The sequence below is a fragment of the Cryptomeria japonica genome, chromosome 2, assembly GCF_030272615.1.
Source record: "Cryptomeria japonica chromosome 2, Sugi_1.0, whole genome shotgun sequence".
NCBI classification, from domain to species: Eukaryota; Viridiplantae; Streptophyta; class Pinopsida; order Cupressales; family Cupressaceae; genus Cryptomeria; species Cryptomeria japonica.
The window spans coordinates 258583828-258598747 of NC_081406.1; positions in this window are offsets into that span (position 1 = coordinate 258583828).

Here is a 14920-nt window from a genome sequence, read left to right on the forward strand (position 1 = left end):
TATTTATAATTATTGTTTAATTTTTTATTTTTTAATATTTAAATTTTGATAAATTTTATTGTATTTAATTTAGTTAATTTTAATTTTAGTTGTTAATTAAAATTAAAAAATTTAATTTATTTTAATTTTTTATTAGTTCAATAAAATAAATTATTATTATTATTTACGAATTATTATTTTTTAAATATTATTAAATTTTGATATACTTTAATTTTGAATTTATATTTAAGTTTGAATTTATTTTAATGATTTATGTTATTTTTTAAGAAATTAGAAATAATAATAAAATGCTATTAGAATTGATTTAAACACTTTCTTATTATTTTTCTTTGTCTTTGTCTTTTCTATTTTTAAAGTAGAAAGACTTTACATCACATTATAGATCCACCATTTTGGACGTCTATTTGACAATATTTAATATTAAATTAAGACCATTCCATGGGATTACAACAAAATTTGACTACAGCTAATTCTTGCAAGTAAGCCTATCTCCATTGAACTATGATGTGTTCCACCTAGATAAGGAGGGGATTTAAAATTTCATTTAGATATTTTATGTCAAGCACTGGAATACATGGCCTTATCAAGATCAATAGACTTAGTCTTTTCAACATTTATCAAATATGCTTACTTGTATTCTCATATTAACTATGATTTTTTTGCAAGAAGAGTGGTATGGATATAACATCAATAAAAGATATCAATGTCTTGATGAGGAGAAAACAATTAGTGAAAAAAATTAAGTAAAAGATCAATAGCAAAAGAAAACCAAATGAATAATGATCCAATGACTTTAAACATAGTAATCATCTTGCACATCTCTCCTGAAACTCTTACTTCTCTATATATCTTTCTATCAACATCTCTCTCTCATCTCTTTCTATCAATAAAAGTAAATAACTTTAGCACCAATTTTGCTCGGATTTTTACATCTAGATGTTATGAAATTTTGATAATTTTGTTAAAACATTTTTATATGATTATGGTTTATAATTAATTACCAATTAAATTATATATATTGTAATTATATTTACTATTTTATATAATGTGAATTATATTATTATATATTGTATTGTAATATATAATTAATATACAATATATTTTTATATAGTATTTATTAAATTTTATTATTATATATTATATTTTATATAATTATAATTATTAATTTTTTTTTTATAATAATATTATAAGCTTGATAATTCAATTGGTTCAAAATAACTCTTTTAAAGATTGTTGGGTTTTGTGTGAGAATTTTTTACTCAACTTTCATCAATAGTCACCTTTAGACATAATATGCCTTTAATGTATTTGTATTTCTATTATTTAAATATTTTTGGTAAAGGTCAATTTTATATATATATATATATATATATATATATATATATATATATATATATATATATATATATATATATATATATATATATATATATATATATATATATATATATATATATTCAAATTTAATATTTTATTTGTGCAATTTCATTTATCTTTTTTGTGGGAGTTAGGAAAGCTAGGAATGGTGCTATAATAGAGCCTAATCATCTTCTTGAATTGTGGGTTTTATTTTAGTTGTTGATTTGAAGCTATCACTTATCCATTAAGACATTTGTTGCACAAACCACATCATTTGCCAAATGCTCCATCAGTTCACCTCACATAGTACACAAGTGTATGCAAAGAAATATGCCAATTTTTTCTGGTTAACCTTCCATACATCTTCGGCATACCCATTGTCAATTAGGGGAAAAAAGGGTACATTTGTTCCAAACATTTATGTAGTACATGAGATTCTCTCTCTCTCTCTCTCTCTCTCTCTCTCTCTCTCTCTCTCTCTCTCTCTCTCTCTCTCTCTCTCTCTCTCTCCTCTCTCTCTCTCTCTCTCTCTCTCTCTCTCTCTCTCTCCTCTCTCTTCTCCTCTCTCTCTCTCTCTCTCTCTCTCCTCCTCTCTCCTCTCTCTCTCTCTCTCTCTCTCTCTCTCTCTCTCTCTCTCTCTCTATTGCAAAAACAACATACCAATTGACCTCATGTACTGCACAACTGTATCCAACTAATAGACCAAAAAAATTCCTAATTGACCGTCCCATGCCTCTTCGGCATACCCATTGCACAACAAGGTGCAATTGCTAGTATTAAAAATATGAAGGATGGAAATTATGAAAAATAGTTATTTAGTTTCTAAAATATACCAATATATAAGTTATCCTCACACATCATAATCATAATTTATGCATTGATACATTCTAAAGGTTGGAGAGTTGCTTCCAAAATTGTCTTGGACTTAATTTTGATTAAGGATGTTCAAAATAAGAAATAAATTTAAATTGTCTTATATTTGTTTTAATAAGGTTGTTTATGAATAAAATAGATAATTAAGATGAATTTAATTTTATTATATTTTATGAGTTTGTATTTTTATTTATTTAGTTATTTGTTAATTGTTGATTTAAATATCAATTTGTGTAATTATACACTAGGGTGTTGTGTAAAAGGAGAAACTCTAATTCTATTTTTTGGCATCCAAAATCTATCTCTTTGATTCTAAGCATTATAAGCATTGCAACATCATTTAGTGTTAGCATCATAGTGATAAACTAGACATGTTATATGGTTGTTTTCTATGTCTCATTGTTCAATTCATTTATTTGAATACAAGGATTTGACTAAAGAGAATACCCTCACATAGAAAGCTCTTAAAGTTGGTCATTAATGGCATCAATTTTAAACACTAACATAGAGACCAAGGTGAATAGATTACTAGCACCAAAGTATATGTAATTTGTTTTTTGCAAATCCATAGATTGAGTTTGAATTTGCATGCATGATGATCATTTTTTGTGCAATGAAAGTGACCAAATAAAAACACTAAATATTCAATAGTTTGTCAAAGCATATCAAAACCAAATCTAATCATAGAGCACTTATTTGGTTCATCTAGGTATAATCTTTAGTTAAGTGCTAAAATGATGAGATTGAAGTTAAGTCATTCTTCCCTCTTTTTGTCATTTTGAAAAGTGTGCTTAGTGTTGATATTTCATCTCACTATTTTATTGTTAATTATTTGTCTTTGTATGATTTATTATTTTACCATAGAATCTTAAAATATTAAAAAAATAATAAATTATTTCTTTACATTTTTGGTGAATTACTCTAATGTTACACCCCCTTGCATTTTTCCTTTAGGGATTTGGTTTCTAGTTTTAGTTTTTAGATTTGAGCACTTCCTATTTTTTGAGTTTAATATCAAATATATTCCTTATTTTATTATTTTATCAATTTTCAGGGTTTGTGTTTCATGTTTGCATCAGTCTCTCTATTATTATCATGTCTCATTAAGAAGAGATCTTTTCTTGAATCCTATGAATGCCAAGAGTCAAGATAAGAATAGAATTGATGAAAATTTGGTAAATAAGACTTCATATTAATGGGGAAGAGGAAAAATTTGTGTGGAAGGTCTTCCCTAGAAAAGTTTCTAAAATTATTCAAAAGAAAAGCCTATGATGCTAATTGAAACCTCGTACTACTATGAGAAATCTTATCACTTCCACCAAAGATCATCACAAACTCTACAACTTGGGGTTTTATAAAATTGAATGCTCTTGTGAAACTTACATATGAGAAATTGATCGTTCCAGATAAAGATTAAAGAACATAGTCCTAACATTAAATGTGATGCATAAGAAAATATGTCAAGTGGAAAATACTCTTCCCACACAAAACATTGCATACATATAGAGGTCACCCAAATCCTAGCCAAAGAAGAAAACTTCTTTAAGAAAAAGTTAAAGGTGGTAATAGAAATCAATAGACACTCATTAAACCTCAATAGAGATAATTGGAGTTAGAGTTTAATTTTCACATGGAATCCTATGTTAACCTCTCTCCAATATAGACATTCAAACCCTACTTGACTCCCCCTCTCTCATCTTACGCCTTGTCATTTAATACCCATCTCTTTACTTCTAAAATTTGACTTGTCAATATTGTGTGAATCATCGATGCTAAGTATAGGCATGGTTCATGTTGATCAAATAGGTTGTAGACCACCATTTTTCACAAGGCAATATTAGGAATAATTGTGGAGAATCATATTGACAACCCTCTTTGTGAGGAAGGAGTGCTCTATATATCACAACAATATTTGGTTGAGGGTTGCTAATGGCAATACAAGTATTTGCTTATTTTATTTTTTAGGTATTGACTTATTGACATAGTTCAATAGGGTTTTTCCAAACAAATTTAAAGAGATAATCCAAGCAAGTGTTTATCATTTGAAGACTTCAACTGAATGGGCTATCTTAATTTCTTGCAATAGGTTGTTTTCATGTTATATTTGTTCAAAGGCTCTAGCTTGTTTTTCTCTTACTCCTAAGCATGTAGGTGTGATAAGACAAACTTGACCAATGTAATGTCCCCTTCCTAAAAAATAAAACAAAATTAACCAACATTCATCATACATTCCCATGGGTCTTGAGGATTTGGGATAAGCATTGATTATAAACTATAATATAGATAATATTTGGTGATGTTGGGCAATGAATAATATGAATAAGTTCCTATAAGATAATTAGAACTTACTTAACATTTAGTGTTATGATTAATATTGTAGTGTCATGAAATTGTGACCCTTGCAATTGTCGACCACATTAGGGTCCTCATGCACGTGATTTGAATCCCTAAGCTTGATCGGAGACCGGAGACTTGCTTGGCACCTGAGAACTACATCTTGCTTGCCCTTCACACTACCTAAAGTGCACCTATCCTGGAAAAAAAGGGCAGGACAGGGGCATGGCGCCCCTGTCCCCCTTAGGACAGGGGTGTGGCGCCCTTGTCCCTACCCCATTTTGGGGCAGGACCCTTTCTAATTTTGCATTGGAGGTTGCACATTGAGCGAAAAAACTCCCCCAGTGTCGGCCTATGATGGAAAATCGGTCATTTAAATCTAATTGACGAGTAGATAGGTCACATTTCCCCTTCCATTTTGGCATAACACAGATACATGAGATCATGCATTCAAGCATTAAAGAGAATTCAAGTATTCCTTTCTAGCATTGAGCATTCTTCAGTCTCCTTTCAAGGCTAGGTGTTGCATTCAAGTCAAGGATTCAACCATTGAAGAGGAGATTCATTCCAACATTCAACTTCATACAAGCAATTCTATCAACATTTCTATCACAACCTCCCTTGAGGTGATTTACAATCTAGTCTTTCATTTACATTTACTTGCAAGTACTTTCTTTCATCATTTGGTTAATTCCAAAATTGGGGTTTGACCTAAAGGAAAACCCCCAACCCCAACCCAGTTTCCTCTCTTTTCTGTGTGAAGGTTGAAGGTGTGCAACTGTACTTTCAGATTTGGACTCCATTTGCAGAGGCGAAAAAACCCTTTTTGTTTCGCGGATTTTTTAGAGGACCATGTACATTCCTACCACAGTTCGGGCAACTTTTCCTCAAATTTGTAGGGTGGCTTCATCTCAACATATTATTGCCAGATCCAGGTGCACAGCTTCATCCTATGCTTCTATCTTGACTTATAATCAGATCTTTGTCACTTTTCCACTTGGTCATAAGTACACAATTCATTTGATTCAAATCTCAATCTCAAAAGAAGGGGATTAACTTACCATTCTTATATCACTCAGAATTCAATCTCCTTTTCTAGAGGTTGAATCTAGTGTATTCCCCCCCCCCCCCCCCCCCCCTCTTCCAATGTAATGTAGGAAAAGTGTTTGAAGGGAAACCTGAAGTGAAACTTTTATCTCTCCTTGGAGGGAAGAAAATCTTTCCTCTAGATCTCTATCATTCACCTTTTTTTCAATATTACATTTGGTGAACCCGACATCTTACATGCTTTATTCTAAAAAACATTGCATATTTTTCATTTGTGAGTTTAATTTTTCTACAAACTTAGTGGTTAATTCTTTCAAAACCCTAGTTTTTAAAATTGAAATTGAACTTGTGTTTTGTAAAAAATTGCTTGTTATTGTCTTAGATCTGAAAATTTCTTTGTTTGTCAAAATTCAATTTCTTCATTGCCTTGTTCAATTTGCAAATCAAATTCACAAAATTAAGAGGTTAATTGTCAAAACCCCAATTTTTAAAAATCATCTTGAAATTGTGCAAAAATTGAATTTCCATTTAATTTTCAGATTTGTGATTGTTTTCAGACTTAACTTTTGTCCTACAATTCAAATTTTCAATTTCCCCCCTTTTTCCAAAATTCAAATTTCAAAAATTAAGTGGTTAGGTCCTAAAACCCTAATTTTCAAAATTAATTGGATTTTGTGCAAATTTCAATCAATTTCAGTTTTCTAAACATTCTCCAAGGTGTCTCTCCCCTTTAGGTTTGACCCTTTTCAAATTTGCAATTCGATTCCTCTTTTTCTTCAAAACCCCAATAGGGTCCTATTCTCACATTTGAACCTTAATTTCGCCTATCTTGAAATTGTAAAATTTGCCAATTTTTGGGGGCTTAGCTTGAAAAAAAAAATTGGTCCGACCATGTGCATTCCCACCACGGTCCTCAACTTTTTTCCCAAAATTTTTGGAGACTATTATGGTTGCATTTAATAACCTAAATGCAGAAGATTGGTTGATTTTGTCTATTTTTTATCCCTCTAACATCGAGAATACCTTCAAATTTCAACATTTCAAATTTCAAGAAAAATTTTAAAATTAAGAGGTTAATTATAATCTGCCCTGATTTTAAAAATTTTGATTTTATCAATTTTAAATTTAAGTGGTATCCCCTTGGCCCTAATTTTAAAATTCCAATTTCCTTTGATTTATTATTTTGGAGATTATGTCATTATCTTCCTCCAACAAATTTCAAATTGTTTAATCATTATTTTCTTAAGTTTTGCATTACTCAATTTTGTAAGCTTTGTTCAAAATTCAAAATTTCAATTTTTCCTCTAGTGCATGAGTTTCACCACTATTAGTCCTACCTACAATATTCTCGTTAGACGAAGCATTAGAATGAAGGCTTCCCAAGGTAATTACTAAGGACATGGAGCCTAATTTGAGTGAGTTCTTTAATGGGGATAATGCTAATGTTTCTCATCCTAATCATGTCCCTATCTATCCCATTGATGAATCCCATGATGAAGAAGATGCTTTGATAACTTTCCATAGATCAACTTTCAAAACTGGACAATCAATTTGATAACTTTCAACAATGGATGTCCCAAGAGTACCCTAATAGTGAAGCTCTTCCATTAATTGAAGTCCTTAAATGCATGATTCAAAGTGATAAAAAATGGAATTGATATATTTCTTGGCATTGCTCATATTGTTGATTCTACTGTCATGCCTATCACGAGTTGTGTTGAGAACTTAGGTTATTCACAACCTTCAAATCAAATCGATTCTTCTATTCCTTTGACCACTTCAATGGCTAGTTTTCCTACTTTCACTTCAAACATCATTGCTACATCAACTCAAAATGTCATTCCTACAACCATTGGTCATGGGGGCAATCCCTCTTCTTTATTTAATCCTCCATCTTTACCTATGTCTTCCATAAGTATTCCTATTATCCCTCAACCAATCAATTTTACACAAGGGAGCAATTCATTCAACAATTTTATTCCTCCTTTAAGTGTCCCATTTCCTACTCAATCATCACCTATGCCTACTTATCATAATGTCTCACCACCTTATTCTCAATCCATTCCTTCCTTCAATAACACCACACCACCTTCTCAATCAACTATGTCTAACATCAATTCTTCTACTGAAGCAACCATTAATAATCTTTCTCAAACTGTATCTTCCTTACAAGAACAAATTGCTTCTATGAGTCAATCCAATTTAGTGTGCCTACCTTTGATGTTACGAGCCCACTTCTTCTTGATATTGTTAAAGTCGTGCCACCTAAGCATGGGTCCCTCAATTAGAACTCTATAATGGAAAAGGTGATCCTCTTACACATGTCAAAACATTTAAAACTTTGTGTACTGATTTTGCTTATGATCAAAGATTGTTTGCAAAACTATTTACAAGAACATTAAGAGATAAGGCTTTGCAATGGTATTGCTATTTGCCTTCTTATTCCATCACTTCTTTTCAACAACTAGCAAATTCTTTCATCCACCAATTTCAAAATAACATTGGTCCTAAAATCACTTTGACTGATTTAATGCATTGTAAACAAGGTGTTAAAGAAAAAGTGACTGATTTCATTGGTAGATATAAGCATTTGTGTGCTCAAACTTCTTTTATGTACCTAATAATGATATTCAAAGAATTTTCATTTCTAATTTGCAAAAATATATCAAGGAAAAGTTTATTTTGTCTAAGTTTACTTCCTTTCCACAGTTGTGCGCAACACTCCACAATTATCAACAAGTTGTGAGTCAAATGGAGCAATCCACTCCTATGGCTCCGAGTGATAAAGGGGACATTGTTCAACAACCATTTGTGAAGTTCAAACCAGCAAAAAGCTTCATCAAGTTCAATGATACAATCAATAACAACAATGCGAATGCTACAACACGTGTGCCTTCTATTTCTAAATTTTTCAAAAGAGAAAGATGGTTTACTCCTTTGAATGAATCTTTACATAGTATTATGTCTCAGTTGTTGCAAAGAAATCTTATCAAACTTCCTCCTATAAAAAAAATTTGATCCTTCTAAACTTGCATCCCCTTATTTTGATAACAATTCCTTTTGTCAATTTCATCGTCAGCCTGGTCATGATACTGAGAAATGTTTCACATTGAAAAGTAAGATTCAAGATTTGATTGATAATAATACTATATCTATGGCAGGTGTGAATGATAAGGGAAATAAATCACTAGCTCCTCCTAATCAAAATCTTAAAAATTTTACTGATCCTTTGCCTTCTCATACCTCTAATGTGATTGAGACTGAGTATACTTCTTTCTCCTCCGAGGAATTCACTTCTATGGCTCTAAACTTGGTAAATATGGTAGAAAACCAAGATACACCTAAGGATTCTTGTATTACATTTGACCCTAGTAAGACCATTAGAGCACCCGATGGCCCTTTATACATAGTTGTGAAGGTTAAGGATATACCTTGTCGTGGCGCTCTTGTTGATCGCTCTTGCGTGGTTAACATCATCACTGAGGAGTATCTTTTCACTTTATGATTGCATAAACCAATATATGATGCCTCTAATGTAAGTGTGAAGTTATTTGATGGCTTCTCTTGTCCTACCATTGGCTCTATCACTCTTCTTGTTGAAGTTCATACTAAATCTATGGATGTTGACTTTGTTATCATACCCTCTTCCGAGCAATTCCATGTGAAGTTGGGCTATCCTTGGCTATCTTTCATGAAGGCTATTTCTTTTCCAATCCATAAGTGTTTAAAATTTCCTCACAATGGTGAAATCATAACTGTGAATCATAGCTTATTTAGACCTTCTGAAAGAAGCCCTAGCGTTCCTATTGATTTCTTTTGGCCTAAGCAATTTCAATCTCTTCCATCAAGGGGTGATGCTCTTTTTCGATCTTATCAAGAATGAAAGAAAGATATGATCTTATCCTTAAGTCAGCCTAGATCCCCAACACTTGACATTCCTATCATACTTGAAGATGAAGTTCTTCCCCTCATGGATAGAACTAATCTCCCTCCTAAGGAAGATCTTCAATCTATTCCTATGGATGTGACTATGTCTTCTCCTAAGAAGAAAAACAATATTCCTCTTAAGGTTAGAGTTGTACCTCCTCCTCATGATGGACCTGGTCTTCTTCCTACACCTAACATTCCTCCTTTATATGGCACAATTCCACCTCCTTCCTCTTATAGAGAGAAGCAGCCTACTTCTCCTCTTGTCCAACCTAAAATACCTCAACCTAAACCTTCAACTATGAAAGAGGAAAACATTCCTACTTTTTCAAATGTTCCTCCTCTTTCTCAGCCTTCCACTAAGACTCGACGGAATCGTTGTGTGAGAGAACATTGACAAAGACGTCATGCTCGAGCTTGTGAAGTTGTCCCTCAAGCTAGTCCATCTCCTAAAACTCCAACAGTTGACATGATTCCCTTTTCTCCTAAACAAGATGTTCAACCTACATCTCCAAATCATAAGTTGCACAAAACATGTGATGGTTTTTCTCCTATTCGTGTTCGTATTCCTCTTTCTATAAATTTTGATGAAGAAAGAGTGAAAATGTTATTCATGATGGGGATATCTCCTAATGCTTTTGATAATGATTATGAATATGTTGACGTGGACAAGCATTTATCAACTAAATTTTCACAAACCCTAATCTTAGCTCCTAGAATCGAACAAAGTGACTTACCACATAAGAATAGCCCTTGTTTGGATCTTGTGGTAGCTCCATCTATTGTGCTTGATGTCACTCCTATGGCATGTTTCTCGCCTTCCCGAAATAGTAATCAACAAGATTAGGAGGCGAATGTCATTCTAGATTAGCAATATTAGCACCATAGATTTCTTCTTCCTCTTCTTTCTTGCTCTTTTGTGACCATTCTTCTATTTGTATCCCTATTATTTTATTGTTCCCTTAATGTCTATTTGGGGATGATGCAAAGCATTGAGATCTTTTCTTGGTCTCTTTCATGTTGACTCAAAAGACTCGTCTCTTCCCTTTCTTCCAAGGTAGTGTCCTTCTTTGGGGAATGACTATTATTATATGCATATCTATATATGATATACATGAGTTATCATACAACATACTGACCCCGAGGAAAGAAAAAGTACCTCGTGCTTCATGTTTTGTGTTCATTATCCTTGGGTTTATTCCTCACTTGGGGACTAAATCCTTACGATAACGTACTCCCTCTCTTCTCTCTCTCTTGGGTGTATCCTACCTTAAAGCAATCACTCCCGATAAGGCATGGGCGATCGCTTTAACGTGGGGGAATACACTCCGCCCATATTTTCCTTTTCGATACTTAGAATTATTTAGTGAACTTGGCTTTGCTTGATAATTTTGGTATCTTTTTCGTGACTCATAGTGAGGGGAAACTTTCTACTTGCAATCACGGTTTTCCCTTCTTGATCTTCCCTTTTACTTTGTCAATCGATGTCGTAAGATCCTAAGTCCACTAGTGGCTTGGTGCATTTTGCCTCCTTGACATGGTAGAAGTCTTTCGATCTTGTTTCCTTGTACTTTACCGACAGTATTGGCGTACGCTTATACTCCCACTAAAGTGGGTGCTAAATGTAGTGTCATGAAATTGTGACCCTTGCGATTGTCAACCACATTAGGGTCCTCATGCACGCAATTCAAATACCTAAGCCTGATCGGAGACCAGAGACTTGCTCAACACCTGAGAACTGAATCTTGATTGCCCTTCACACTGCCTAAACTGCATCATGTCCTAGAAAAAAAGGGTAGGATAGGGTGTCCCTGCCCCATTTTGGGGCGGGACCCTTTCTAATTTTGCATTGTAAGTTGCACATTGAGCGGGAAAACTCCCCCAGTGTCGGCCTGCAATAGAAAATCAGTCACTTAAACCTAATTGATGAGTATATAGGTCACATTTCCCTTTACATTTTGGCATAGCACAAATACATGAGATCACACATTCAAGCATTCAAGAGCATTCAAGTATTCCTTTCCACCATTGAGCATTCTCAAGTATCCTTTCAAGGCTAGGTGTTGCATTCAATTCAAGGATTCAACCATTGAAGAGAAGGTCCATTCCAACATTCAACTTCATACTTTCTTTTATCATTTGGTTAATTCTAAAACTGGGGTTTGCCTTGAAGGCAAACCCCCAATCCCAACCCCTTTTCCTCTCTTTTATGTGTGTAGGTTGCAGGTGCGCAACTATACTTTTGGATTTTGACTCCATTTGCAGAGGCAGAAAAACCCTTTTCATGGATTTTTTGGAGGACCGCGTACATTCTCGCCACAGTTCAGACAACTTTTCCTCAAATTCATAGAGCGGCTTCGTCTTGACATATTATTGCCAGATCTAGGTGCATAGCTTCATCCTATGCTTCTATCTCGAGTTATAATCAGATCTTTGTCACTTTTCCACTTGGTCATAAGTACACAATTCATTCGATTCAAATCTTAATCTCAGAAGAAGGGGATTAACTTACCATTCTTATATCACTCAGAATTTAATCTCCTTTTCTAGAGGTTGAATCTAGTGTATTCCCCCCCTCTTCCAATGTAATGTAGGAAAAGTGTTTGAAGGGAAATCTGAAGTGAAACTTTGATCTCTCCTCAAAGGGAAGAAAAGCTTTCCTCTAGATCTCCATCATTCACCTTTTTTTCAACATTACAAATATTAATAGAGATAAGGACGCCAAAAAGGTCATGGAAACTATACCCATGGTTTCCTTAAGGAAGGGCTAATAATAATAAATTGAAATTAAAATTAAAGTTTTTTTCGTAAAAGTCAAAAGGCATGTAAAGATTTTTTCAATTAAAGAAAAAGGCTATATAAGAGACGTCAAACATGGAGAAGGAGAAATTGTGTTTTCTTTATAATACATTTAAATCTCCTTGTGGAGTGTGGGTTATGGTTCAACAATGTAAGGATGAAACCCCTGATTTAGGAAAATATTAATATATTTCAATAGCTTTTTATGTGCTTTTTATTAAAGTATATCATTTGAATCTTAAAGATAAATTATCTATTGCGACAATAATTAATTTAATTATTTTTTGGTTGTACTTTGAATCTCTAATTTTCTAAAATAATAATAATGTTTTTAAAATCATCAAGTAAAGTAAAAGTTTATATTTATAAATAATTGTGCCAAATCATGTTGTCATGCATTAGGATTGGGAATATTCAAAAATAATAAATGAGACATTACAATTGTTATTAGAGTTAGATCTTTGCCAACCTATTAAATTTCCTTCTCATGCAATTTAGTGATAGGGCAAGTAGATATTATCGAAGAGAATTTATGAAAACTCAACATCAATTTCGTAAGGATAAACTAATAGAAACTCCTTTGGGATTTAAGGGAAAAGAAGAAAACATGGATAAAGAGAATGACAACTATGATTATGAAAATAAGATTCATAAAAAATATGACCTTATGTTTTTTATTAAGGTAAAAATAGGTTTTGAGGAGACCCGAAACCCCTTACAACAGGTTTTGAAGGAACCTGAAACCCTCAAATTTTAGCAGGATCTAGAACCCACAATACAATGCTTCCAAAGGATACAAACAGGGAAAATCAGTAGCCCAAACACAACTAAACAGGCTAAAGCCAGTCGAACACTAGCTCGCAGCCACAAACATAAAGCGTCAGGCAAACATACTTAATATAATCAATACAAATCAGGCTTGCATCACTAACAAGGCTATAGAAACAAATTATATCTCATAAAAGAAAAGAACGAGGGTTTAACAAGCACCCTCAACCAACCATCAGGTAATTTCCAGGCTCCCTTAACCTGAGAAAAAAAATCCAAGCAGCTAGAAGCTAGCTCGGACCTTAACCAAAAACAACCACAGTCTATATTGGGCCCTTGAAAACAATCAACATCCAGCCGAACAAAAAACCATATCTGGACATAAGCAAGGGGGTTTTGAAAGGCTCCCCTAACCTTCGATTTGGGTTTTATTATGGCTCCCAAAATCACCAGGAAGAAGCTAGCAACCTCCAAGCATCTGATAGTCACACCTCCAACAAAAAATTACATGTCCACCTCAATAGGGTTTGAAAAGAAGGAAGCCATCAATAGAGAGAGAAGAGCTTCTAACCATAAGCCAAGGTCCAGCTACTGAAAGATGGAACCACAAAGCTTTGTTGGACAACTGGGTTTAGGAAAGGCTCCCAAAACCTTGCACTTAAGAAGAGGCCTTCTCCAAACAGATTCCCAACAGAAAAACTCCTCCAAAGCCTCCACCTCTATAGGAGAAAAGGGGAAGAAGCCCAACAACAAGGAAGAAGCAACATAAATACCACTATCCTTAGAAAGTAGGGCATCCAAAACCCCAAACAGGAGCCATCCCAACAAAATCAGCCCACAACTCTTCAACACAACAGAAGAATGCCCCACCTCAATAGGACTGTCTGAGAAAAGTTGAAAGATGATAGCCTGAAAAAGATGGGTGGGTTTTAATAAGGCTCCCAAAACCAAATGATGAAGAAGAGGCCTTAACCAATCAAACTCCAAGCAGATGAGCAAAATCAGAATCTCCACCTCTATAGGAGAAAATGAGCAAAAACTCAATAGCAAGGAGAGAGCAACATTCACCCAACTGGACCCCGAAAAGTTTCATCTATCAGCAACCAACCAACCACTCTTCCCCTTTATAGAAGTATGAACCACCTTAATAGGGAAGGCTAGGAAGAACAAAAAGATGAAACCCAAACAAAAAAAACACTAGCACCATGGGAGTGAACCTCTTGAGAAGCATAAAAATAATGAGGCACCCAATACCTTCAAGAGGACCCCTAGCCGACCTAGATACCAGGATCAAGTAGTCATCCCAAGCAAAGATCCCCAACAATAGCAAATTCCACATCAAGGCCTGAAGATAAGCATCTAGAGAATAGCCTGCGGGGAAAGAAAAACCTCCAAAAACCCTTTGCAAAGGCAAAGAAGGAACAGGGGAATCCATAAAAGCCCTCAAATAGAACACCAATGAAAGCACTCAATTCGGGCTTAAGAATCTTTCACGCAACCCTCTAAAGAAAGAGGGACTAGTGAAAAACCAAAACTAGCAAACCCAAGGGCAAACTAAGGCCTAAGGGGAGAGGAGATACCAAAAACCCTAAGATAAGCCATCCTCTAAAGACTCCACCTGGGTCCCATACCTCCCCCTTTCTCCAAGACAAACCCCCACTACCATCTAGATAAATAGCAACGAAGGCCCCTTCTTCACCCCTGCACTCCCATCGAACAACAACATTGATTGCACAAGCCTCGAATAGAAAGGAGCCAACAATAGTGACAAACTCCTTACAATACCACACAACCAACTGCATAGAGAACTAGG